The sequence below is a fragment of the Trichomycterus rosablanca genome, chromosome 2, assembly GCF_030014385.1.
Source record: "Trichomycterus rosablanca isolate fTriRos1 chromosome 2, fTriRos1.hap1, whole genome shotgun sequence".
Lineage (NCBI taxonomy): Eukaryota > Metazoa > Chordata > Actinopteri > Siluriformes > Trichomycteridae > Trichomycterus > Trichomycterus rosablanca.
This window is the reverse complement of record NC_085989.1, coordinates 57,258,841-57,280,974: the sequence shown is the minus strand read 5'-3', so window position 1 is coordinate 57,280,974 and position 22,134 is coordinate 57,258,841. Positions and strand designations below refer to the sequence as shown.

The following is a 22,134-nucleotide window of genomic DNA, read 5'->3' as shown; positions in this document are numbered from 1 at the left end:
CCTGGAAACAGCAGAACCCAGCTGAGTGATGTTCTCCTCTACACTTCACCCTCACGCTAGATTCATCTCTTCAACATGGAGGTTTCTAGTAGAACCTTTGTTTCTTTCTGAGCATGAATCAGATGGAGAGGAATGATTTATTCATCTGCTTTTCATCATTGATGAATGTTCTGACTGTTTCTAACAGTTTAGAAAAGAGAAACATGTTCAGAGTGGTAAGAGCTAACACAGTTTAAACAATTAAGTAAATGGTTGTTTTGTATGAGCATTTTTTGATGTACTGTAATTCAAACATTTACTTAAAGTCTGGGATCCATCTGTTACTAAACAGCAGAAACACAAACTAATCTAAACCAGTTCCTAGCCTTCAATGGTACAAACAATCTTCAAGTGAAAGTATTTCAAAGCTCTAATTAACAAGATAATTTTTTACTGTATGAGAAAGTAACTGTGTTTACATACAGTTTGAAAATCTGTTAATCAGCCTCACAGCTCAATCTGAACACATCTGTGTTAATGCCTCAATCAAAATAGAACACGCCCGTGTTTACAACTCAATCTGAATGTTTACACTTTTATCCAAAGTGATTTACAATTATGACAACATAATTCGAGCAATCAAAGGTTAGGGGCCTTGCTCAGGGGCCCAATAGTGGCAACTTGGTGGTGGTGCCACTTGAACTGGCAATCTTAAGATTACTAGTCCAGTACCTTAACCGCTGAGCTACCTCTGTGTGTACATGTTTATATCTCAGTCGAAATAAAACAGGGTATTTCAGAAATGAGGACTGGTCTCATTTCAACAAGCTACTTAATTCTATTAGAACTCTGCCTTATAATTATCGGGAGGATATTAAAAATGAGATACTTCCTTTTTTCGTACTTAGTTTTATACATTTATTTATTAACATTTGTCCTTGTTTTGTTTATAAATTGTAGTGGAACCTTCTGTCTAAAATCAACACATAAAATAACAAAGAAGGAAAATGATTGATTACTACCTTACCTGCACTTAAAACTTAACTTACTTTTTCTATTTTTTATTATTATATAAATACTTAATGAACTTGATAGTATAATTAAAAAGTTGTTGAAGAGAAAAAAAAAAAAGATGGGAAAGAGACTCATCAACACTTTCATTAAACCAGGATTAAATCTAACCACTCTGAACATGTTTTCTTCTTCTAAACTGATAGAAACAGTCAGAACATTCATCAACGATGAAGAGCAGATGAATAAATCTTTCATCTCCATCTGATTCATGCTCAGAAAGAAACATCACAGCTCATCATCATGGTTAAAGAGACGTAACACTTTCAAATCACATTTCCTAGTCAGTAACTATAGAAATGATTCCTGAAAGTATAGTCTTAACCTGGAAGCAGCAGAACCCAGCTGAGTGATGTTCTCCTCTACACTTCACCCTCACGCTAGATTCATCTCTCCAACATGGAGGTTTCTAGTAGAACCTTTGTTTCTTTCTGAGCATGAATCAGATGGAGAGGAATGATTTATTCATCTGCTCTTCATCATTGATGAATGTTCTGACTGTTTCTAACAGTTTAGAAAAGAGAAACATGTTCAGAGTGGTAAGAGCTAACACAGTTTAAACAATTAAGTAAATGGTTGTTTTGTATGAGCATTTTTTGATGTACTGTAATTCAAACATTTACTTAAAGTCTGGGATCCATCTGTTACTAAACAGCAGAAACACAAACTAATCTAAACCAGTTCCTAGCCTTCAATGGTACAAACAATCTTCAAGTGAAAGTATTTCAAAGCTCTAATCAACAAGAGAATTTTTTACTGTATGAGAAAGTAACTGTGTTTACATACAGCCTGAAAATCTGATAATCAGACTAACAGCTCAATCTGAACACGCCAGTGTTAACACCTCGATCAAAATAGAACACGCCCGTGTTTACACCTCAATCTGAATGTTTACACTTTTATCCAAAGTGATTTACAATTATGACTGAACATAATTTAAGCAATCAAAGGTTAGGGGCCTTGCTCAGGGGCCCAATAGTGGCAACTTGGTGGTGGTGCCACTTGAACTGGCAATTTTAAGATTACTAGTCCAGTACCTTAACCGCTGAGCTACCTCTGTGTGTACATGTTTATATCTCAGTCGAAATAAAACAGGGTATTTCAGAAATGAGGACTGGTCTCATTTCAACAAGCTACTTAATTCTATTAGAACTCTGCCTTATAATTATGGGGAGGATATTAAAAGTGAGATACTTCCTTTTTCCATACTTATTTTTATACATTTATTTATTAACATTTGTCCTTGTTTTGTTTATAAATTGCAGTGGAACCTTCTGTCTAAAATCAACACATAAAATAACAAAGAAGGAAAATGATTGATTACTACGTTACCTGCACTTAAAACTTAATTTACTTTTTCTATTTTTTATTATTATATAAATACTTAATGAACTTGATAGTACAGTAGAATTAAAAAGTTGCTGAAGAGAAAAAAAAAAGACGGGAAAGAGACTCATCAACACTTTCATTAAACCAGGATTAAATCTAACCACTCTGGACATGTTTTCTTCTTCTAAACCGACAGAAACAGTCAGAACATTCATCAATGACGAAGAGCAGGTGATTAAATCATTCCTCTCCATCTGATTTATGCTCAGAAAGAAACATCACAGCACATCATCATGGTTAAAGAGACGTAACACTTTCAAATCACATTTCCTAGTCAGTAACTATAGAAATGATTCCTGAAAGTATAGTCTTAACCTGGAAGCAGCAGAACCCAGCTGAGTGATGTTCTCCTCTACACTTCACCCTCACACTAGATTCATCTCTCTGTTCATTCTATCACATTCAGTAGAATCTTTACTCGTTCTATCAGTAGAATTGTACTACAGATGAATTAGTGTGTATCGAAAGTTTAATAAATGTAAATATAACAGAGTTAGTTCAAACTAAACATTCATGTTCATACACACTACACACTCACACTTACAGCGTACAAACTTACATTGAGTAACTCGTAGCTCTTCAACTTCAGGTTCTTGTTTAATAAATACAAGAACTCCAACAATCAGAGAGAATTATTAAAAACACGAAGAGTAAATCAGATATTGTTATATCTACTTTTATATTAATAGTAATTAACTTTTACTAGAAACCTCCATGTTGGAGAGATGAATCTAGTGTGAGGGTGAAGTGTAGAGGAGAACATCACTCAGCTGGGTTCTGCTGCTTCCAGGTTAAGACTATACTTTCAGGAATCATTTCTATAGTTACTGACTAGGAAATGTGATTTGAAAGTGTTACATCTTTTTAACCATGATGATGAGTTGTGATGTTTCTTTCTGAGCATGAATCAGATGGAGAGGAATGATTTATTCTTCTGCTCTTCATCATTGATGAGTGTTCTGACTGTTTCTAATAGTTTAGTAGAGAGAAACATGTTCAGAGTGGTTAGAACTAACACAATTTAAACAATGAAGTCAATGCTTGTTCTGTATGAGCATTTTTAGATTTACTGTTTACAATTAGGGTTAATTCTGTAACTGTGTTAATTTGATTTCATGTAGCTAAGCAGTCAGTCATTCTCTTTCACAAACTGTAATTCAAATATTTACTCAAATCCTGGGGGTCCGTCTGTTACCAAACAGCAGAATCACGAACTAACCTGAACCAACTTCTAGCCTTCAAAGTAACAAAACAGAATTCCAGTGAAGATGTTACAAAGCTCTAATCTACAAGAGAGATTTTTGCTGTATGAGAAAGTAACTGTGTGTACATACAGCCTGAAAATCTGATAATCAAACTAACATTTCAATCTGAGCACACCAAGAGAAGTTTACACCTCGATCAGAATAGAACACGCCCGTGTTTACACCTCGATCAGAATAGAACACGCCCGTGTTTACACTTCAGTCTGAATGTTTACACTCTTATCAAAAGTGATTTACAATTATGACTGAACACAATTTGAGTGATCAAGGGTTAAGGGCCTTGCTCAGGAGCCCAATAGTGGCAATTTGGTGGTGGTGCCACTTGAACTGGCAATCTTAAGATTACTAGTCCAGTACCTTAACCGCTGAGCTACCTCTGTGTGTACATGTTTATATCTCAGTCGAAATAAAACAGGAATAAAACAGGATATTTTCAGGATACACGAGGACTGGTCTCATTTCAATAATGTTCTTAATTCTATTAGAACTCATACGATAAGGGGGAGGATATTAAAGTGAGATATTCCCTTATTCTGTACTTATTTTTATTCATTTATTTATTAATATTTGCATTTTTGGCATTTAGCAGACACTTTAATCCAGAGCGACTTACATTACAGTTACATTATACAGTCTGAGCATTAGAAGGTTAAGGGCCTTGCTCAAGGACCCAATAGCAGAAACCTGGCAGTAGTGGGGCTTGAACCAGCAACCTTCTGATTACTAATCCAGTACTTTAACCACTAAAACAAACTAACTTCTTCTAACATTTACAAATAAAATAAAAGAATGATATAGATTATTATTTCACCTTTACATTTAACTTCTTGTAACTTTTAGCATCATATAAATGCAAAAAGGACTTGATGATATAGTTAAAAAGATGCTGTAAAGAAGAACTATGGAATAATTAATCAACACCTTCATTTACCCAGGATCAATTTTAACCACTCTGAACATGTTTCCTTCTTCTAAACTGTTAGAAACAGTCAGAACAATCATCAACTACGAAGAGCAGATGAATAAATCATTCCTCTCCATCTGGTTCATGCTCAGAAAGAAACATCACAGCTCATCATCATGGTTAAAGAGACGTAACACTTTCAAATCACATTTCCTAGTCAGTAACTATAGAAATGATTCCTGAAAGTATAGTCTTAACCTGGAAGCAGCAGAACCCAGCTGAGTGATGTTCTCCTCTACACTTCACCCTCACGCTAGATTCATCTCTCCAACATGGAGGTTTCTAGTAGAAGCTTCACAACACCAGTCAGCCTCTCCAGTAAAATATTCTGATCTGTAGAATCAAACGCTGCACTAAGATGTAATAGAAGAAGACTATTAACCCTCGTACTGAGTTCTATAGTTCAGTCTAAATCCTGATTATAATGGTTTATAATGTTTTCTGTGTAAATAAGTGTATAATTGTTGGGACACTTTTTGTAACGTCCTGCACAAACACAGAATGTTTAAATATTTATACTGGACATTTATTATTCAAAAGTTTAGAAAACTATTTATTTAAATTTTAAAACACTACATAAACAGTATTTTCTACAGAGAGAGTGCACACACACCATGAGTGGACTCGTTCATCAGCTGTTATTTACCAGAAATGTGATATGAACCTATAATTAAACAGATCAAGTTTAGTTTCTGTAATCAGGGGTTTAATAACTGCACCTGTAAAAAAATTGGGTAAATAACCAGGTTTAATGGATGTATTTATTTTACTCCAGGACCAGAAACTGTTTCTGTGCAGGTCACAACTGGCCAAAATGTGAGATACAGCCATAATGATACAGTTAGAATGATGCTGGTGTTGTGAAGTAAAATATTCTGATCTGATGAATCAAATCTTTTTTCTGCCCAGGTCACAAATCCATGATCACATCTGGTTCAGGTGTCAGAGACGAACATAACTAGACAGTTGTGATGATGCTGGTGTTGTGAAGTTTCTACTAGAAACCTCCATGTTGGAGAGATGAATCTAGTGTGAGGGTGAAGTGTAGAGGAGAACATCACTCAGCTGGGTTCTGCTGCTTCAAGGTTAAGACTATACTTTCAGGAATCATTTCTATAGTTACTGACTAGGAAATGTGATTTGAAAGTGTTACGTCTCTTTAACCATGATGATGAGCTGTGATGTTTCTTTCTGAGCATGAATCAGATGGAGAGGAATGATTTATTTATCTGCTCTTCATCATTGATGAATGTTCTGACTGTTTCTTGCAGTTTAGAAGAAGAAAACATGTTCAGAGTGGTTTTGAGTATTATGAGCTGAATGGAAGAATTTGCATTTTGTTAATAAATGGGTTTTTGTTTTTTCTCTTGTTTTTGTTACAGTTTGGTTTTTATTGCTTTGCTGGTCTCTGTGACTTAATAAGTTAATATAAGGGAATAATTTGTTCTTGAGGGAGTGCTAATCTATTGAAAATGTTGTGATGCAATACTACTCATTATGCACCAATATTTATTTGCTAAACTTCACGTTTAAATCCAAACCTATTTAATGTAACTGAACTTCATACATCACGTGTGTTTTGTTTTCCTCAGTTAAATTCAGTCACTTAAAATAAAATGTGCAGAAGCTTGTTGAAGGTCTCTGTTGAAGAAAACTTCACATATTTTTTATGTAGTAAATTAACAAAAGACAGAATTTCATCAGAACTGTCCAAACTTTAGCAGACGGTACATTTATACTGAGTCTGATCCTCGACACTAATTTAAACATTTACTCACATGTTACCACACCACAGAGCCACAAACAAACCTTATGGGCTCTTGTTTTATATAATTAAACAAACCATCAGCCTTCAAACTTACAAACATCATTTAAATTAAAGTATTACAAAACTTTAATCTACAAGAGAAAATGTTTCTGATCCACTGATGCTGTATGAGAAAGTAACCGTGTTCAGGGGAGAGTGTGGAAGTGAGATATTTCCTTTTTCTGTTCTCTTTTTAATCATTCATTTATTAATATTTATCCTTGTTTTGTTTATAAATTCTATATAAATGACTAAATTCTTCAACTATGAGGATCTGGGAAAGTGATAGAACAAGTGATACTAAGAGCAGGATTTGAGACTTAATAACTCAATCGTTTTTTGATTTCCAACCTTCTGTACTATATAAATGTTTCAAGAGCTTGAAAAGAAAGAGATTCACAAAGGTGATTGTCAAAGAAAACAGACACTTTTATTTAACCAAAATTAAACCTAACCACTCTGAACATGTTTCTCTTTTCTAAACTGTTAGAAACTGTCAGAACATTCATCAATGATGAAGAGTAGATGAATAAATCCTTCCTCTCCATCTGATTCATGCTCAGAAAGAAACATCACAACTCATCATCATGGTTAAGGAGATGTAACACTTTCAAATCACATTTCCTAGTCAGTAACTACAGAAATGATTCCTGAAAGTATAGTCTTAACCTGGAAGCAGCAGAACCCAGCTGAGTGATGTTCTCCTCTACACTTCACCCTCACGCTAGATTCATCTCTCCAACATGGAGGTTTCTAGTAGAACCTTTGTTTCTTTCTGAGCATGAATCAGATGGAGAGGAATGATTTATTCATCTGCTCTTCATCATTGATGAATGTTCTGACTGTTTCTAACAGTTTAGAAAAGAGAAACATGTTCAGAGTGGTAAGAGCTAACACAGTTTAAACAATTAAGTAAATGGTTGTTTTGTATGAGCATTTTTTGATGTACTGTAATTCAAACATTTACTTAAAGTCTGGGATCCATCTGTTACTAAACAGCAGAAACACAAACTAATCTAAACCAGTTCCTAGCCTTCAATGGTACAAACAATCTTCAAGTGAAAGTATTTCAAAGCTCTAATCAACAAGAGAATTTTTTACTGTATGAGAAAGTAACTGTGTTTACATACAGCCTGAAAATCTGATAATCAGACTAACAGCTCAATCTGAACACGCCAGTGTTAACACCTCGATCAAAATAGAACACGCCCGTGTTTACACCTCAATCTGAATGTTTACACTTTTATCCAAAGTGATTTACAATTATGACTGAACATAATTTAAGCAATCAAAGGTTAGGGGCCTTGCTCAGGGGCCCAATAGTGGCAACTTGGTGGTGGTGCCACTTGAACTGGCAATTTTAAGATTACTAGTCCAGTACCTTAACCGCTGAGCTACCTCTGTGTGTACATGTTTATATCTCAGTCGAAATAAAACAGGGTATTTCAGAAATGAGGACTGGTCTCATTTCAACAAGCTACTTAATTCTATTAGAACTCTGCCTTATAATTATGGGGAGGATATTAAAAGTGAGATACTTCCTTTTTCCATACTTATTTTTATACATTTATTTATTAACATTTGTCCTTGTTTTGTTTATAAATTGCAGTGGAACCTTCTGTCTAAAATCAACACATAAAATAACAAAGAAGGAAAATGATTGATTACTACGTTACCTGCACTTAAAACTTAATTTACTTTTTCTATTTTTTATTATTATATAAATACTTAATGAACTTGATAGTACAGTAGAATTAAAAAGTTGCTGAAGAGAAAAAAAAAAGACGGGAAAGAGACTCATCAACACTTTCATTAAACCAGGATTAAATCTAACCACTCTGGACATGTTTTCTTCTTCTAAACCGACAGAAACAGTCAGAACATTCATCAATGACGAAGAGCAGGTGATTAAATCATTCCTCTCCATCTGATTTATGCTCAGAAAGAAACATCACAGCACATCATCATGGTTAAAGAGACGTAACACTTTCAAATCACATTTCCTAGTCAGTAACTATAGAAATGATTCCTGAAAGTATAGTCTTAACCTGGAAGCAGCAGAACCCAGCTGAGTGATGTTCTCCTCTACACTTCACCCTCACACTAGATTCATCTCTCTGTTCATTCTATCACATTCAGTAGAATCTTTACTCGTTCTATCAGTAGAATTGTACTACAGATGAATTAGTGTGTATCGAAAGTTTAATAAATGTAAATATAACAGAGTTAGTTCAAACTAAACATTCATGTTCATACACACTACACACTCACACTTACAGCGTACAAACTTACATTGAGTAACTCGTAGCTCTTCAACTTCAGGTTCTTGTTTAATAAATACAAGAACTCCAACAATCAGAGAGAATTATTAAAAACACGAAGAGTAAATCAGATATTGTTATATCTACTTTTATATTAATAGTAATTAACTTTTACTAGAAACCTCCATGTTGGAGAGATGAATCTAGTGTGAGGGTGAAGTGTAGAGGAGAACATCACTCAGCTGGGTTCTGCTGCTTCCAGGTTAAGACTATACTTTCAGGAATCATTTCTATAGTTACTGACTAGGAAATGTGATTTGAAAGTGTTACATCTTTTTAACCATGATGATGAGTTGTGATGTTTCTTTCTGAGCATGAATCAGATGGAGAGGAATGATTTATTCTTCTGCTCTTCATCATTGATGAGTGTTCTGACTGTTTCTAATAGTTTAGTAGAGAGAAACATGTTCAGAGTGGTTAGAACTAACACAATTTAAACAATGAAGTCAATGCTTGTTCTGTATGAGCATTTTTAGATTTACTGTTTACAATTAGGGTTAATTCTGTAACTGTGTTAATTTGATTTCATGTAGCTAAGCAGTCAGTCATTCTTTTTCACACACTGTAATTCAAATATTTACTCAAATCCTGGGGGTCTGTCTGTTACCAAACAGCAGAATCACGAACTAACCTGAACCAACTTCTAGCCTTCAAAGTAACAAAACAGAATTCCAGTGAAGATATTACAAAGCTCTAATCTACAAGAGAGATTTTTGCTGTATGAGAAAGTAACTGTGTGTACATACAGCCTGAAAATCTGATAATCAAACTAACATTTCAATCTGAGCACACCAAGAGAAGTTTACACCTCGATCAGAATAGAACACGCCCGTGTTTACACCTCGATCAGAATACAACACGCCCGTGTTTACACTTCAGCCTGAATGTTTACACTCTTATCAAAAGTGATTTACAATTATGACTGAACACAATTTGAGTGATCAAGGGTTAAGGGCCTTGCTCAGGAGCCCAATAGTGGCAACTTGGTGGTGGTGTTACTTGAACTGGCAATCTTAAGATTACTAGTCCAGTACCTTAACCGCTGAGCTACCTCTGTGTGTACATGTTTATATCTCAGTCGAAATAAAACAGGAATAAAACAGGAATAAAACAGGATATTTTCAGGATACACGAGGACTGGTCTCATTTCAATAATGTTCTTAATTCTATTAGAACTCATACGATAAGGGGGAGGATATTAAAGTGAGATATTCCCTTATTCTGTACTTATTTTTATTCATTTATTTATTAATATTTGCATTTTTGGCATTTAGCAGACACTTTAATCCAGAGCGACTTACATTACAGTTACAGTATACAGTCTGAGCATTAGAAGGTTAAGGGCCTTGCTCAAGGGCCCAATAGCAGAAACCTGGCAGTAGTGGGGCTTGAACCAGCAACCTTCTGATTACTAATCCAGTACTTTAACCACTAAAACAAACTAACTTCTTCTAACATTTACAAATAAAATAAAAGAATGATATAGATTATTATTTCACCTTTACATTTAACTTCTTGTAACTTTTAGCATCATATAAATGCAAAAAGGACTTGATGATATAGTTAAAAAGATGCTGTAAAGAAGAACTATGGAATAATTAATCAACACCTTCATTTACCCAGGATCAATTTTAACCACTCTGAACATGTTTCCTTCTTCTAAACTGTTAGAAACAGTCAGAACAATCATCAACTACGAAGAGCAGATGAATAAATCATTCCTCTCCATCTGGTTCATGCTCAGAAAGAAACATCACAGCTCATCATCATGGTTAAAGAGACGTAACACTTTCAAATCACATTTCCTAGTCAGTAACTATAGAAATGATTCCTGAAAGTATAGTCTTAACCTGGAAGCAGCAGAACCCAGCTGAGTGATGTTCTCCTCTACACTTCACCCTCACGCTAGATTCATCTCTCCAACATGGAGGTTTCTAGTAGAAGCTTCACAACACCAGTCAGCCTCTCCAGTAAAATATTCTGATCTGTAGAATCAAACGCTGCACTAAGATGTAATAGAAGAAGACTATTAACCCTCGTACTGAGTTCTATAGTTCAGTCTAAATCCTGATTATAATGCTTTATAATGTTTTCTGTGTAAATAAGTGTATAATTGTTGGGACACTTTTTGTAACGTCCTGCACAAACACAGAATGTTTAAATATTTATACTGGACATTTATTATTCAAAAGTTTAGAAAACTATTTATTTAAATTTTAAAACACTACATAAACAGTATTTTCTACAGAGAGAGTGCACACACACCATGAGTGGACTCGTTCATCAGCTGTTATTTACCAGAAATGTGATATGAACCTATAATTAAACAGATCAAGTTTAGTTTCTGTAATCAGGGGTTTAATAACTGCACCTGTAAAAAAATTGGGTAAATAACCAGGTTTAATGGATGTATTTATTTTACTCCAGGACCAGAAACTGTTTCTGTCCAGGTCACAACTGGCCAAAATGTGAGATACAGCCATAATGATACAGTTAGAATGATGCTGGTGTTGTGAAGTAAAATATTCTGATCTGATGAATCAAATCTTTTTTCTGCCCAGGTCACAAATCCATGATCACATCTGGTTCAGGTGTCAGAGACGAACATAACTAGACAGTTGTGATGATGCTGGTGTTGTGAAGTTTCTACTAGAAACCTCCATGTTGGAGAGATGAATCTAGTGTGAGGGTGAAGTGTAGAGGAGAACATCACTCAGCTGGGTTCTGCTGCTTCCAGGTTAAGACTATACTTTCAGGAATCATTTCTATAGTTACTGACTAGGAAATGTGATTTGAAAGTGTTACGTCTCTTTAACCATGATGATGAGCTGTGATGTTTCTTTCTGAGCATGAATCAGATGGAGAGGAATGATTTATTTATCTGCTCTTCATCATTGATGAATGTTCTGACTGTTTCTTACAGTTTAGAAGAAGGAAACATGTTCAGAGTGGTTTTGAGTATTATGAGCTGAATGGAAAAATTTGCATTTTGTTAATAAATGGGTTTTTGTTTTTTCTCTTGTTTTTGTTACAGTTTGGTTTTTATTGCTTTGCTGGTCTCTGTGACTTAATAAGTTAATATACGGGAATAATTTGTTCTTGAGGGAGTGCTAATCTATTGAAAATGTTGTGATGCAATACTACTCATTATGCACCAATATTTATTTGCTAAACTTCACGTTTAAATCCAAACCTATTTAATGTAACTGAACTTCATACATCACGTGTGTTTTGTTTTCCTCAGTTAAATTCAGTCACTTAAAATAAAATGTGCAGAAGCTTGTTGAAGGTCTCTGTTGAAGAAAACTTCACATATTTTTTATGTAGTAAATTAACAAAAGACAGAATTTCATCAGAACTGTCCAAACTTTAGCAGACGGTACATTTATACTGAGTCTGATCCTCGACACTAATTTAAACATTTACTCACGTTACCACACCACAGAGCCACAAACAAACCTTATGGGCTCTTGTTTTATATAATTAAACAAACCATCAGCCTTCAAACTTACAAACATCATTTAAATTAAAGTATTACAAAACTTTAATCTACAAGAGAAAATGTTTCTGATCCACTGATGCTGTATGAGAAAGTAACCGTGTTCAGGGGAGAGTGTGGAAGTGAGATATTTCCTTTTTCTGTTCTCTTTTTAATCATTCATTTATTAATATTTATTCTTGTTTTGTTTATAAATTCTATATAAATGACTAAATTCTTCAACTATGAGGATCTGGGAAAGTGATAGAACGAGTGATACTAAGAGCAGGATTTGAGACTTAATAACTCAATCGTTTTTTGATTTCCAACCTTCTGTACTATATAAATGTTTCAAGAGCTTGAAAAGAAAGAGATTCACAAAGGTGATTGTCAAAGAAAACAGACACTTTTATTTAACCAAAATTAAACCTAACCACTCTGAACATGTTTCTCTTTTCTAAACTGTTAGAAACTGTCAGAATAATCATCAATGATGAAGAGTAGATGAATAAATCATTCCTCTCCATCTGATTCATGCTCAGAAAGAAACATCACAACTCATCATCATGGTTAAAGAGATGCAACACTTTCAAATCACATTTCCTAGTCAGTAACTATAGAAATGATTCCTGAAAGTATAGTCTTAACCTGGAAGCAGCAGAACCCAGCTGAGTGATGTTCTCCTCTACACTTCACCCTCACGCTAGATTCATCTCTCCAACATGGAGGTTTCTAGTAGAACCTTTGTTTCTTTCTGAGCATGAATCAGATGGAGAGGAATGATTTATTCATCTGCTCTTCATCATTGATGAATGTTCTGACTGTTTCTAACAGTTTAGAAAAGAGAAACATGTTCAGAGTGGTAAGAGCTAACACAGTTTAAACAATTAAGTAAATGGTTGTTTTGTATGAGCATTTTTTGATGTACTGTAATTCAAACATTTACTTAAAGTCTGGGATCCATCTGTTACTAAACAGCAGAAACACAAACTAATCTAAACCAGTTCCTAGCCTTCAATGGTACAAACAATCTTCAAGTGAAAGTATTTCAAAGCTCTAATCAACAAGAGAATTTTTTACTGTATGAGAAAGTAACTGTGTTTACATACAGCCTGAAAATCTGATAATCAGACTAACAGCTCAATCTGAACACGCCAGTGTTAACACCTCGATCAAAATAGAACACGCCCGTGTTTACACCTCAATCTGAATGTTTACACTTTTATCCAAAGTGATTTACAATTATGACTGAACATAATTTAAGCAATCAAAGGTTAGGGGCCTTGCTCAGGGGCCCAATAGTGGCAACTTGGTGGTGGTGCCACTTGAACTGGCAATTTTAAGATTACTAGTCCAGTACCTTAACCGCTGAGCTACCTCTGTGTGTACATGTTTATATCTCAGTCGAAATAAAACAGGGTATTTCAGAAATGAGGACTGGTCTCATTTCAACAAGCTACTTAATTCTATTAGAACTCTGCCTTATAATTATGGGGAGGATATTAAAAGTGAGATACTTCCTTTTTCCATACTTATTTTTATACATTTATTTATTAACATTTGTCCTTGTTTTGTTTATAAATTGCAGTGGAACCTTCTGTCTAAAATCAACACATAAAATAACAAAGAAGGAAAATGATTGATTACTACGTTACCTGCACTTAAAACTTAATTTACTTTTTCTATTTTTTATTATTATATAAATACTTAATGAACTTGATAGTACAGTAGAATTAAAAAGTTGCTGAAGAGAAAAAAAAAAGACGGGAAAGAGACTCATCAACACTTTCATTAAACCAGGATTAAATCTAACCACTCTGGACATGTTTTCTTCTTCTAAACCGACAGAAACAGTCAGAACATTTATCAATGACAAAGAGCAGGTGATTAAATCATTCCTCTCCATCTGATTTATGCTCAGAAAGAAACATCACAGCTCATCATCATGGTTAAAGAGTCGTAACACTTTCAAATCACATTTCCTAGTCAGTAACTATAGAAATGATTCCTGAAAGTATAGTCTTAACCTGGAAGCAGCAGAACCCAGCTGAGTGATGTTCTCCTCTACACTTCACCCTCACACTAGATTCATCTCTGTTCATTCTATCACATTCAGTAGAATCTTTACTCGTTCTATCAGTAGAATTGTACTACAGATGAATTAGTGTGTATCGAAAGTTTAATAAATGTAAATATAACAGAGTTAGTTCAAACTAAACATTCATGTTCATACACACTACACACTCACACTTACAGCGTACAAACTTACATTGAGTAACTCGTAGCTCTTCAACTTCAGGTTCTTGTTTAATAAATACAAGAACTCCAACAATCAGAGAGAATTATTAAAAACACGAAGAGTAAATCAGATATTGTTATATCTACTTTTATATTAATAGTAATTAACTTTTACTAGAAACCTCCATGTTGGAGAGATGAATCTAGTGTGAGGGTGAAGTGTAGAGGAGAACATCACTCAGCTGGGTTCTGCTGCTTCCAGGTTAAGACTATACTTTCAGGATTCATTTCTATAGTTACTGACTAGGAAATGTGATTTGAAAGTGTTACATCTTTTTAACCATGATGATGAGTTGTGATGTTTCTTTCTGAGCATGAATCAGATGGAGAGGAATGATTTATTCTTCTGCTCTTCATCATTGATGAGTGTTCTGACTGTTTCTAATAGTTTAGTAGAGAGAAACATGTTCAGAGTGGTTAGAACTAACACAATTTAAACAATGAAGTCAATGCTTGTTCTGTATGAGCATTTTTAGATTTACTGTTTACAATTAGGGTTAATTCTGTAACTGTATTAATTTGATTTCATGTAGCTAAGCAGTCAGTCATTCTTTTTCACACACTGTAATTCAAATATTTACTCAAATCCTGGGGGTCCGTCTGTTACCAAACAGCAGAATCACGAACTAACCTGAACCAACTTCTAGCCTTCAAAGTAACAAAACAGAATTCCAGTGAAGATATTACAAAGCTCTAATCTACAAGAGAGATTTTTGCTGTATGAGAAAGTAACTGTGTGTACATACAGCCTGAAAATCTGATAATCAAACTAACATTTCAATCTGAGCACACCAAGAGAAGTTTACACCTCGATCAGAATAGAACACGCCCGTGTTTACACCTCGATCAGAATACAACACACCCGTGTTTACACTTCAGCCTGAATGTTTACACTCTTATCAAAAGTGATTTACAATTATGACTGAACACAATTTGAGTGATCAAGGGTTAAGGGCCTTGCTCAGGAGCCCAATAGTGGCAACTTGGTGGTGGTGTTACTTGAACTGGCAATCTTAAGATTACTAGTCCAGTACCTTAACCGCTGAGCTACCTCTGTGTGTACATGTTTATATCTCAGTCGAAATAAAACAGGAATAAAACAGGAATAAAACAGGATATTTTCAGGATACACGAGGACTGGTCTCATTTCAATAATGTTCTTAATTCTATTAGAACTCATACGATAAGGGGGAGGATATTAAAGTAAGATATTCCCTTATTCTGTACTTATTTTTATTCATTTATTTATTAATATTTGCATTTTTGGCATTTAGCAGACACTTTAATCCAGAGCGACTTACATTACAGTTACATTATACAGTCTGAGCATTAGAAGGTTAAGGGCCTTGCTCAAGGGCCCAATAGCAGAAACCTGGCAGTAGTGGGGCTTGAACCAGCAACCTTCTGATTACTAATCCAGTACTTTAACCACTAAAACAAACTAACTTCTTCTAACATTTACAAATAAAATAAAAGAATGATATAGATTATTATTTCACCTTTACATTTAACTTCTTGTAACTTTTAGCATCATATAAATACAAAAAGGACTTGATGATATAGTTAAAAAGATGCTGTAAAGAAGAACTATGGAATAATTAATCAACACCTTCATTTACCCAGGATCAATTTTAACCACTCTGAACATGTTTCCTTCTTCTAAACTGTTAGAAACAGTCAGAACAATCATCAACTACGAAGAGCAGATAAATAAATCATTCCTCTCCATCTGGTTCATGCTCAGAAAGAAACATCACAGCTCATCATCATGGTTAAAGAGACATAACACTTTCAAATCACATTTCCTAGTCAGTAACTATAGAAATGATTCCTGAAAGTATAGTCTTAACCTGGAAGCAGCAGAACCCAGCTGAGTGATGTTCTCCTCTACACTTCACCCTCACGCTAGATTCATCTCTCCAACATGGAGGTTTCTAGTAGAAGCTTCACAACACCAGTCAGCCTCTCCAGTAAAATATTCTGATCTGTAGAATCAAACGCTGCACTAAGATGTAATAGAAGAAGACTATTAACCCTCGTACTGAGTTCTATAGTTCAGTCTAAATCCTGATTATAATGCTTTATAATGTTTTCTGTGTAAATAAGTGTATAATTGTTGGGACACTTTTTGTAACGTCCTGCACAAACACAGAATGTTTAAATATTTATACTGGACATTTATTATTCAAAAGTTTAGAAAACTATTTATTTAAATTTTAAAACACTACATAAACAGTATTTTCTACAGAGAGAGTGCACACACACCATGAGTGGACTCGTTCATCAGCTGTTATTTACCAGAAATGTGATATGAACCTATAATTAAACAGATCAAGTTTAGTTTCTGTAATCAGGGGTTTAATAACTGCACCTGTAAAAAAATTGGGTAAATAACCAGGTTTAATGGATGTATTTATTTTACTCCAGGACCAGAAACTGTTTCTGTCCAGGTCACAACTGGCCAAAATGTGAGATACAGCCATAATGATACAGTTAGAATGATGCTGGTGTTGTGAAGTAAAATATTCTGATCTGATGAATCAAATCTTTTTTCTGCCCAGGTCACAAATCCATGATCACATCTGGTTCAGGTGTCAGAGACGAACATAACTAGACAGTTGTGATGATGCTGGTGTTGTGAAGTTTCTACTAGAAACCTCCATGTTGGAGAGATGAATCTAGTGTGAGGGTGAAGTGTAGAGGAGAACATCACTCAGCTGGGTTCTGCTGCTTCCAGGTTAAGACTATACTTTCAGGAATCATTTCTATAGTTACTGACTAGGAAATGTGATTTGAAAGTGTTACGTCTTTTTAACCATGATGATGAGCTGTGATGTTTCTTTCTGAGCATGAATCAGATGGAGAATAATGATTTATTCATCTGCTTTTCATCATTGATGAATGTTCTGACTGTTTCTAACAGTTTAGAAGAAGGAAACATGTTCAGAGTGGTTTTGAGTATTATGAGCTGAATGGAAGAATTTGCATTTTGTTAATAAATGGGTTTTTGTTTTTTCTCTTGTTTTTGTTACAGTTTGGTTTTTATTGCTTTGCTGGTCTCTGTGACTTAATAAGTTAATATAAGGGAATAATTTGTTCTTGAGGGAGTGCTAATCTATTGAAAATGTTGTGATGCAATACTACTCATTATGCACCAATATTTATTTGCTAAACTTCACGTTTAAATCCAAACCTATTTAATGTAACTGAACTTCATACATCACGTGTGTTTTGTTTTCTTCAGTTAAATTCAGTCACTTAAAATAAAATGTGCAGAAGCTTGTTGAAGGTCTCTGTTGAAGAAAACTTCACATATTTTTTATGTAGTAAATTAACAAAAGACAGAATTTCATCAGAACTGTCCAAACTTTAGCAGACGGTACATTTATACTGAGTCTGATCCTCGACACTAATTTAAACATTTACTCACATGTTACCACACCACAGAGCCACAAACAAACCTTATGGGCTCTTGTTTTATATAATTAAACAAACCATCAGCCTTCAAACTTACAAACATCATTTAAATTAAAGTATTACAAAACTTTAATCTACAAGAGAAAATGTTTCTGATCCACTGATGCTGTATGAGAAAGTAACCGTGTTCAGGGGAGAGTGTGGAAGTGAGATATTTCCTTTTTCTGTTCTCTTTTTAATCATTCATTTATTAATATTTATTCTTGTTTTGTTTATAAATTCTATATAAATGACTAAATTCTTCAACTATGAGGATCTGGGAAAGTGATAGAACGAGTGATACTAAGAGCAGGATTTGAGACTTAATAACTCAATCGTTTTTTGATTTTCCAGCCTTCTGTACTATATAAATGTTTCAAGAGCTTGAAAAGAAAGAGATTCACAAAGGTGATTGTCAAAGAAAACAAACACTTTCATTTAACCAAAATTAAACCTAACCACTCTGAACATGTTTCTCTTTTCTAAACTGTTAGAAACAGTCAGAACATTCATCAATGATGAAGAGCAGATGAATAAATCATTCCACTCCATCTGATTCATGCTCAGAAAGAAACATCATAGCTCATCATCATGGTTAAAGAGATGTAACACTTTCAAATCACATTTCCTAGTCAGTAACTATAGAAATGATTCCTGAAAGTATAGTCTTAACCTGGAAGCAGCAGAACCCAGCTGAGTGATGTTCTCCTCTACACTTCACCCTCACGCTAGATTCATCTCTCCAACATGGAGGTTTCTAGTAGAACCTTTGTTTCTTTCTGAGCATGAATCAGATGGAGAGGAATGATTTATTCATCTGCTCTTCATCATTGATGAATGTTCTGACTGTTTCTAACAGTTTAGAAAAGAGAAACATGTTCAGAGTGGTAAGAGCTAACACAGTTTAAACAATTAAGTAAATGGTTGTTTTGTATGAGCATTTTTTGATGTACTGTAATTCAAACATTTACTTAAAGTCTGGGATCCATCTGTTACTAAACAGCAGAAACACAAACTAATCTAAACCAGTTCCTAGCCTTCAATGGTACAAACAATCTTCAAGTGAAAGTATTTCAAAGCTCTAATTAACAAGATAATTTTTTACTGTATGAGAAAGTAACTGTGTTTACATACAGTTTGAAAATCTGTTAATCAGCCTCACAGCTCAATCTGAACACATCTGTGTTAATGCCTCAATCAAAATAGAACACGCCCGTGTTTACACCTCAATCTGAATGTTTACACTTTTATCCAAAGTGATTTACAATTATGACTGAACATAATTTGAGCAATCAAAGGTTAGGGGCCTTGCTCAGGGGCCCAATAGTGGCAACTTGGTGGTGGTGCCACTTGAACTGGCAATCTTAAGATTACTAGTCCAGTACCTTAACCGCTGAGCTACCTCTGTGTGTACATGTTTATATCTCAGTCGAAATAAAACAGGAATAAAACAGGAATAAAACAGGATATTTTCAGGATACACGAGGACTGGTCTCATTTCAATAATGTTCTTAATTCTATTAGAACTCATACGATAAGGGGGAGGATATTAAAGTGAGATATTCCCTTATTCTGTACTTATTTTTATTCATTTATTTATTAATATTTGCATTTTTGGCATTTAGCAGACACTTTAATCCAGAGCGACTTACATTACAGTTACAGTATACAGTCTGAGCATTAGAAGGTTAAGGGCCTTGCTCAAGGACCCAATAGCAGAAACCTGGCAGTAGTGGGGCTTGAACCAGCAACCTTCTGATTACTAATCCAGTACTTTAACCACTAAAACAAACTAACTTCTTCTAACATTTACAAATAAAATAAAAGAATGACATAGATTATTATTTCACCTTTACATTTAACTTCTTGTAACTTTTAGCATCATATAAATACAAAAAGGACTTGATGATATAGTTAAAAAGATGCTGTAAAGAAGAACTATGGAATAATTCATCAACACCTTCATTTACCCAGGATCAATTTTAACCACTCTGAACATGTTTCCTTCTTCTAAACTGTTAGAAACAGTCAGAACAATCATCAACGATGAAGAGCAGAAGAATAAATCATTCCTCTCCATCTGATTCATGCTCAGAAAGAAACATCACAGCTCATCATCATGGTTAAAGAGACGTAACACTTTCAAATCACATTTCCTAGTCAGTAACTATAGAAATGATTCCTGAAAGTAGTCTTAACCTGGAAGCAGCAGAACCCAGCTGAGTGATGTTCTCCTCTACACTTCACCCTCACGCTAGATTCATCTCTCCAACATGGAGGTTTCTAGTAGAAGCTTCACAACACCAGTCAGCCTCTCCAGTAAAATATTCTGATCTGTAGAATCAAACGCTGCACTAAGATGTAATAGAAGAAGACTATTAACCCTCGTACTGAGTTCTATAGTTCAGTCTAAATCCTGATTATAATGCTTTATAATGTTTTCTGTGTAAATAAGTGTATAATTGTTGGGACACTTTTTGTAACGTCCTGTACTAACACAGAATGTTTAAATATTTATACTGGACATTTATTATTCAAAAGTTTAGAAAACTATTTATTTAAATTTTAAAACACTACATAAACAGTATTTTCTACAGAGAGAGTGCACACACACCATGAGTGGACTCGTTCATCAGCTGTTATTTACCAGAAATGTGATATGAACCTATAATTAAACAGATCAAGTTTAGTTTCTGTAATCAGGGGTTTAATAACTGCACCTGTAAAAAAATTGGGTAAATAACCAGGTTTAATGGATGTATTTATTTTACTCCAGGACCAGAAACTGTTTCTGTCCAGGTCACAACTGGCCAAAATGTGAGATACAGCCATAATGATACAGTTAGAATGATGCTGGTGTTGTGAAGTAAAATATTCTGATCTGATGAATCAAATCTTTTTTCTGCCCAGGTCACAAATCCATGATCACATCTGGTTCAGGTGTCAGAGACGAACATAACTAGACAGTTGTGATGATGCTGGTGTTGTGAAGTTTCTACTAGAAACCTCCATGTTGGAGAGATGAATCTAGTGTGAGGGTGAAGTGTTGAGGTGAACATCACTCAGCTGGGTTCTGCTGCTTCCAGGTTAAGACTATACTTTCAGGAATCATTTCTATAGTTACTGACTAGGAAAAGTGATTTGAAAGTGTTACGTCTCTTTAACCATGATGATGAGCTGTGATGTTTCTTTCTGAGCATGAATCAGATGGAGAGGAATGATTTATTTATCTGCTCTTCATCATTGATGAATGTTCTGACTGTTTCTTGCAGTTTAGAAGAAGAAAACATGTTCAGAGTGGTTTTGAGTATTATGAGCTGAATGGAAGAATTTGCATTTTGTTAATAAATGGGTTTTTGTTTTTTCTCTTGTTTTTGTTACAGTTTGGTTTTTATTGCTTTGCTGGTCTCTGTGACTTAATAAGTTAATATAAGGGAATAATTTGTTCTTGAGGGAGTGCTAATCTATTGAAAATGTTGTGATGCAATACTACTCATTATGCACCAATATTTATTTGCTAAACTTCACGTTTAAATCCAAACCTATTTAATGTAACTGAACTTCATACATCACGTGTGTTTTGTTTTCCTCAGTTAAATTCAGTCACTTAAAATAAAATGTGCAGAAGCTTGTTGAAGGTCTCTGTTGAAGAAAACTTCACATATTTTTTATGTAGTAAATTAACAAAAGACAGAATTTCATCAGAACTGTCCAAACTTTAGCAGACGGTACATTTATACTGAGTCTGATCCTCGACACTAATTTAAACATTTACTCACATGTTACCACACCACAGAGCCACAAACAAACCTTATGGGCTCTTGTTTTATATAATTAAACAAACCATCAGCCTTCAAACTTACAAACATCATTTAAATTAAAGTATTACAAAACTTTAATCTACAAGAGAAAATGTTTCTGATCCACTGATGCTGTATGAGAAAGTAACCGTGTTCAGGGGAGAGTGTGGAAGTGAGATATTTCCTTTTTCTGTTCTCTTTTTAATCATTCATTTATTAATATTTATCCTTGTTTTGTTTATAAATTCTATATAAATGACTAAATTCTTCAACTATGAGGATCTGGGAAAGTGATAGAACAAGTGA

General features: G+C 34.4%; 18 non-coding genes and 5 pseudogenes across 18 annotated transcripts; 12 read left to right on the top strand and 11 right to left on the bottom strand.

The window, feature by feature from the left end:
* The first annotated feature begins 87 nt into the window (after positions 1 to 87).
* Positions 88 to 212, top strand: LOC134309441 (small nucleolar RNA U3; annotated as a pseudogene).
* A 947-nt stretch (positions 213 to 1,159) lies between these two features.
* On the bottom strand, positions 1,160 to 1,372 carry LOC134309380 (small nucleolar RNA U3). The gene has a single exon (XR_010011117.1). It is a non-coding gene; the product is annotated as a small nucleolar RNA U3 (small nucleolar RNA).
* Positions 1,373 to 1,392: 20 nt separating this feature from the next.
* On the top strand, positions 1,393 to 1,586 carry LOC134309434 (small nucleolar RNA U3; annotated as a pseudogene).
* Positions 1,587 to 2,538: 952 nt separating this feature from the next.
* On the bottom strand, positions 2,539 to 2,751 carry LOC134309400 (small nucleolar RNA U3). The gene has a single exon (XR_010011136.1). It is a non-coding gene; the product is annotated as a small nucleolar RNA U3 (small nucleolar RNA).
* A 481-nt stretch (positions 2,752 to 3,232) lies between these two features.
* LOC134309351 (small nucleolar RNA U3) lies at positions 3,233 to 3,445 on the top strand. The gene has a single exon (XR_010011089.1). It is a non-coding gene; the product is annotated as a small nucleolar RNA U3 (small nucleolar RNA).
* Positions 3,446 to 4,650: 1,205 nt separating this feature from the next.
* Positions 4,651 to 4,863, bottom strand: LOC134309296 (small nucleolar RNA U3). Its single transcript, XR_010011037.1, has one exon. It is a non-coding gene; the product is annotated as a small nucleolar RNA U3 (small nucleolar RNA).
* An 893-nt stretch (positions 4,864 to 5,756) lies between these two features.
* LOC134309317 (small nucleolar RNA U3) lies at positions 5,757 to 5,969 on the top strand. Its single transcript, XR_010011055.1, has one exon. It is a non-coding gene; the product is annotated as a small nucleolar RNA U3 (small nucleolar RNA).
* A 959-nt stretch (positions 5,970 to 6,928) lies between these two features.
* LOC134309343 (small nucleolar RNA U3) lies at positions 6,929 to 7,141 on the bottom strand. Its single transcript, XR_010011081.1, has one exon. It is a non-coding gene; the product is annotated as a small nucleolar RNA U3 (small nucleolar RNA).
* Positions 7,142 to 7,161: 20 nt separating this feature from the next.
* LOC134309440 (small nucleolar RNA U3) lies at positions 7,162 to 7,355 on the top strand (annotated as a pseudogene).
* A 952-nt stretch (positions 7,356 to 8,307) lies between these two features.
* LOC134309399 (small nucleolar RNA U3) lies at positions 8,308 to 8,520 on the bottom strand. Its single transcript, XR_010011135.1, has one exon. It is a non-coding gene; the product is annotated as a small nucleolar RNA U3 (small nucleolar RNA).
* A 481-nt stretch (positions 8,521 to 9,001) lies between these two features.
* Positions 9,002 to 9,214, top strand: LOC134309350 (small nucleolar RNA U3). The gene has a single exon (XR_010011088.1). It is a non-coding gene; the product is annotated as a small nucleolar RNA U3 (small nucleolar RNA).
* A 1,216-nt stretch (positions 9,215 to 10,430) lies between these two features.
* LOC134309295 (small nucleolar RNA U3) lies at positions 10,431 to 10,643 on the bottom strand. Its single transcript, XR_010011036.1, has one exon. It is a non-coding gene; the product is annotated as a small nucleolar RNA U3 (small nucleolar RNA).
* Positions 10,644 to 11,536: 893 nt separating this feature from the next.
* LOC134309472 (small nucleolar RNA U3) lies at positions 11,537 to 11,749 on the top strand. Its single transcript, XR_010011187.1, has one exon. It is a non-coding gene; the product is annotated as a small nucleolar RNA U3 (small nucleolar RNA).
* A 957-nt stretch (positions 11,750 to 12,706) lies between these two features.
* LOC134309393 (small nucleolar RNA U3) lies at positions 12,707 to 12,919 on the bottom strand. The gene has a single exon (XR_010011129.1). It is a non-coding gene; the product is annotated as a small nucleolar RNA U3 (small nucleolar RNA).
* Positions 12,920 to 12,939: 20 nt separating this feature from the next.
* LOC134309432 (small nucleolar RNA U3) lies at positions 12,940 to 13,133 on the top strand (annotated as a pseudogene).
* A 952-nt stretch (positions 13,134 to 14,085) lies between these two features.
* LOC134309412 (small nucleolar RNA U3) lies at positions 14,086 to 14,298 on the bottom strand. The gene has a single exon (XR_010011147.1). It is a non-coding gene; the product is annotated as a small nucleolar RNA U3 (small nucleolar RNA).
* Positions 14,299 to 14,777: 479 nt separating this feature from the next.
* On the top strand, positions 14,778 to 14,990 carry LOC134309358 (small nucleolar RNA U3). Its single transcript, XR_010011096.1, has one exon. It is a non-coding gene; the product is annotated as a small nucleolar RNA U3 (small nucleolar RNA).
* A 1,216-nt stretch (positions 14,991 to 16,206) lies between these two features.
* LOC134309354 (small nucleolar RNA U3) lies at positions 16,207 to 16,419 on the bottom strand. Its single transcript, XR_010011092.1, has one exon. It is a non-coding gene; the product is annotated as a small nucleolar RNA U3 (small nucleolar RNA).
* An 893-nt stretch (positions 16,420 to 17,312) lies between these two features.
* Positions 17,313 to 17,525, top strand: LOC134309496 (small nucleolar RNA U3). Its single transcript, XR_010011209.1, has one exon. It is a non-coding gene; the product is annotated as a small nucleolar RNA U3 (small nucleolar RNA).
* A 960-nt stretch (positions 17,526 to 18,485) lies between these two features.
* LOC134309335 (small nucleolar RNA U3) lies at positions 18,486 to 18,698 on the bottom strand. The gene has a single exon (XR_010011073.1). It is a non-coding gene; the product is annotated as a small nucleolar RNA U3 (small nucleolar RNA).
* Positions 18,699 to 18,718: 20 nt separating this feature from the next.
* LOC134309438 (small nucleolar RNA U3) lies at positions 18,719 to 18,912 on the top strand (annotated as a pseudogene).
* Positions 18,913 to 20,013: 1,101 nt separating this feature from the next.
* LOC134309338 (small nucleolar RNA U3) lies at positions 20,014 to 20,224 on the bottom strand. The gene has a single exon (XR_010011076.1). It is a non-coding gene; the product is annotated as a small nucleolar RNA U3 (small nucleolar RNA).
* Positions 20,225 to 21,117: 893 nt separating this feature from the next.
* LOC134309321 (small nucleolar RNA U3) lies at positions 21,118 to 21,330 on the top strand. Its single transcript, XR_010011059.1, has one exon. It is a non-coding gene; the product is annotated as a small nucleolar RNA U3 (small nucleolar RNA).
* Positions 21,331 to 22,134: the final 804 nt, after the last annotated feature.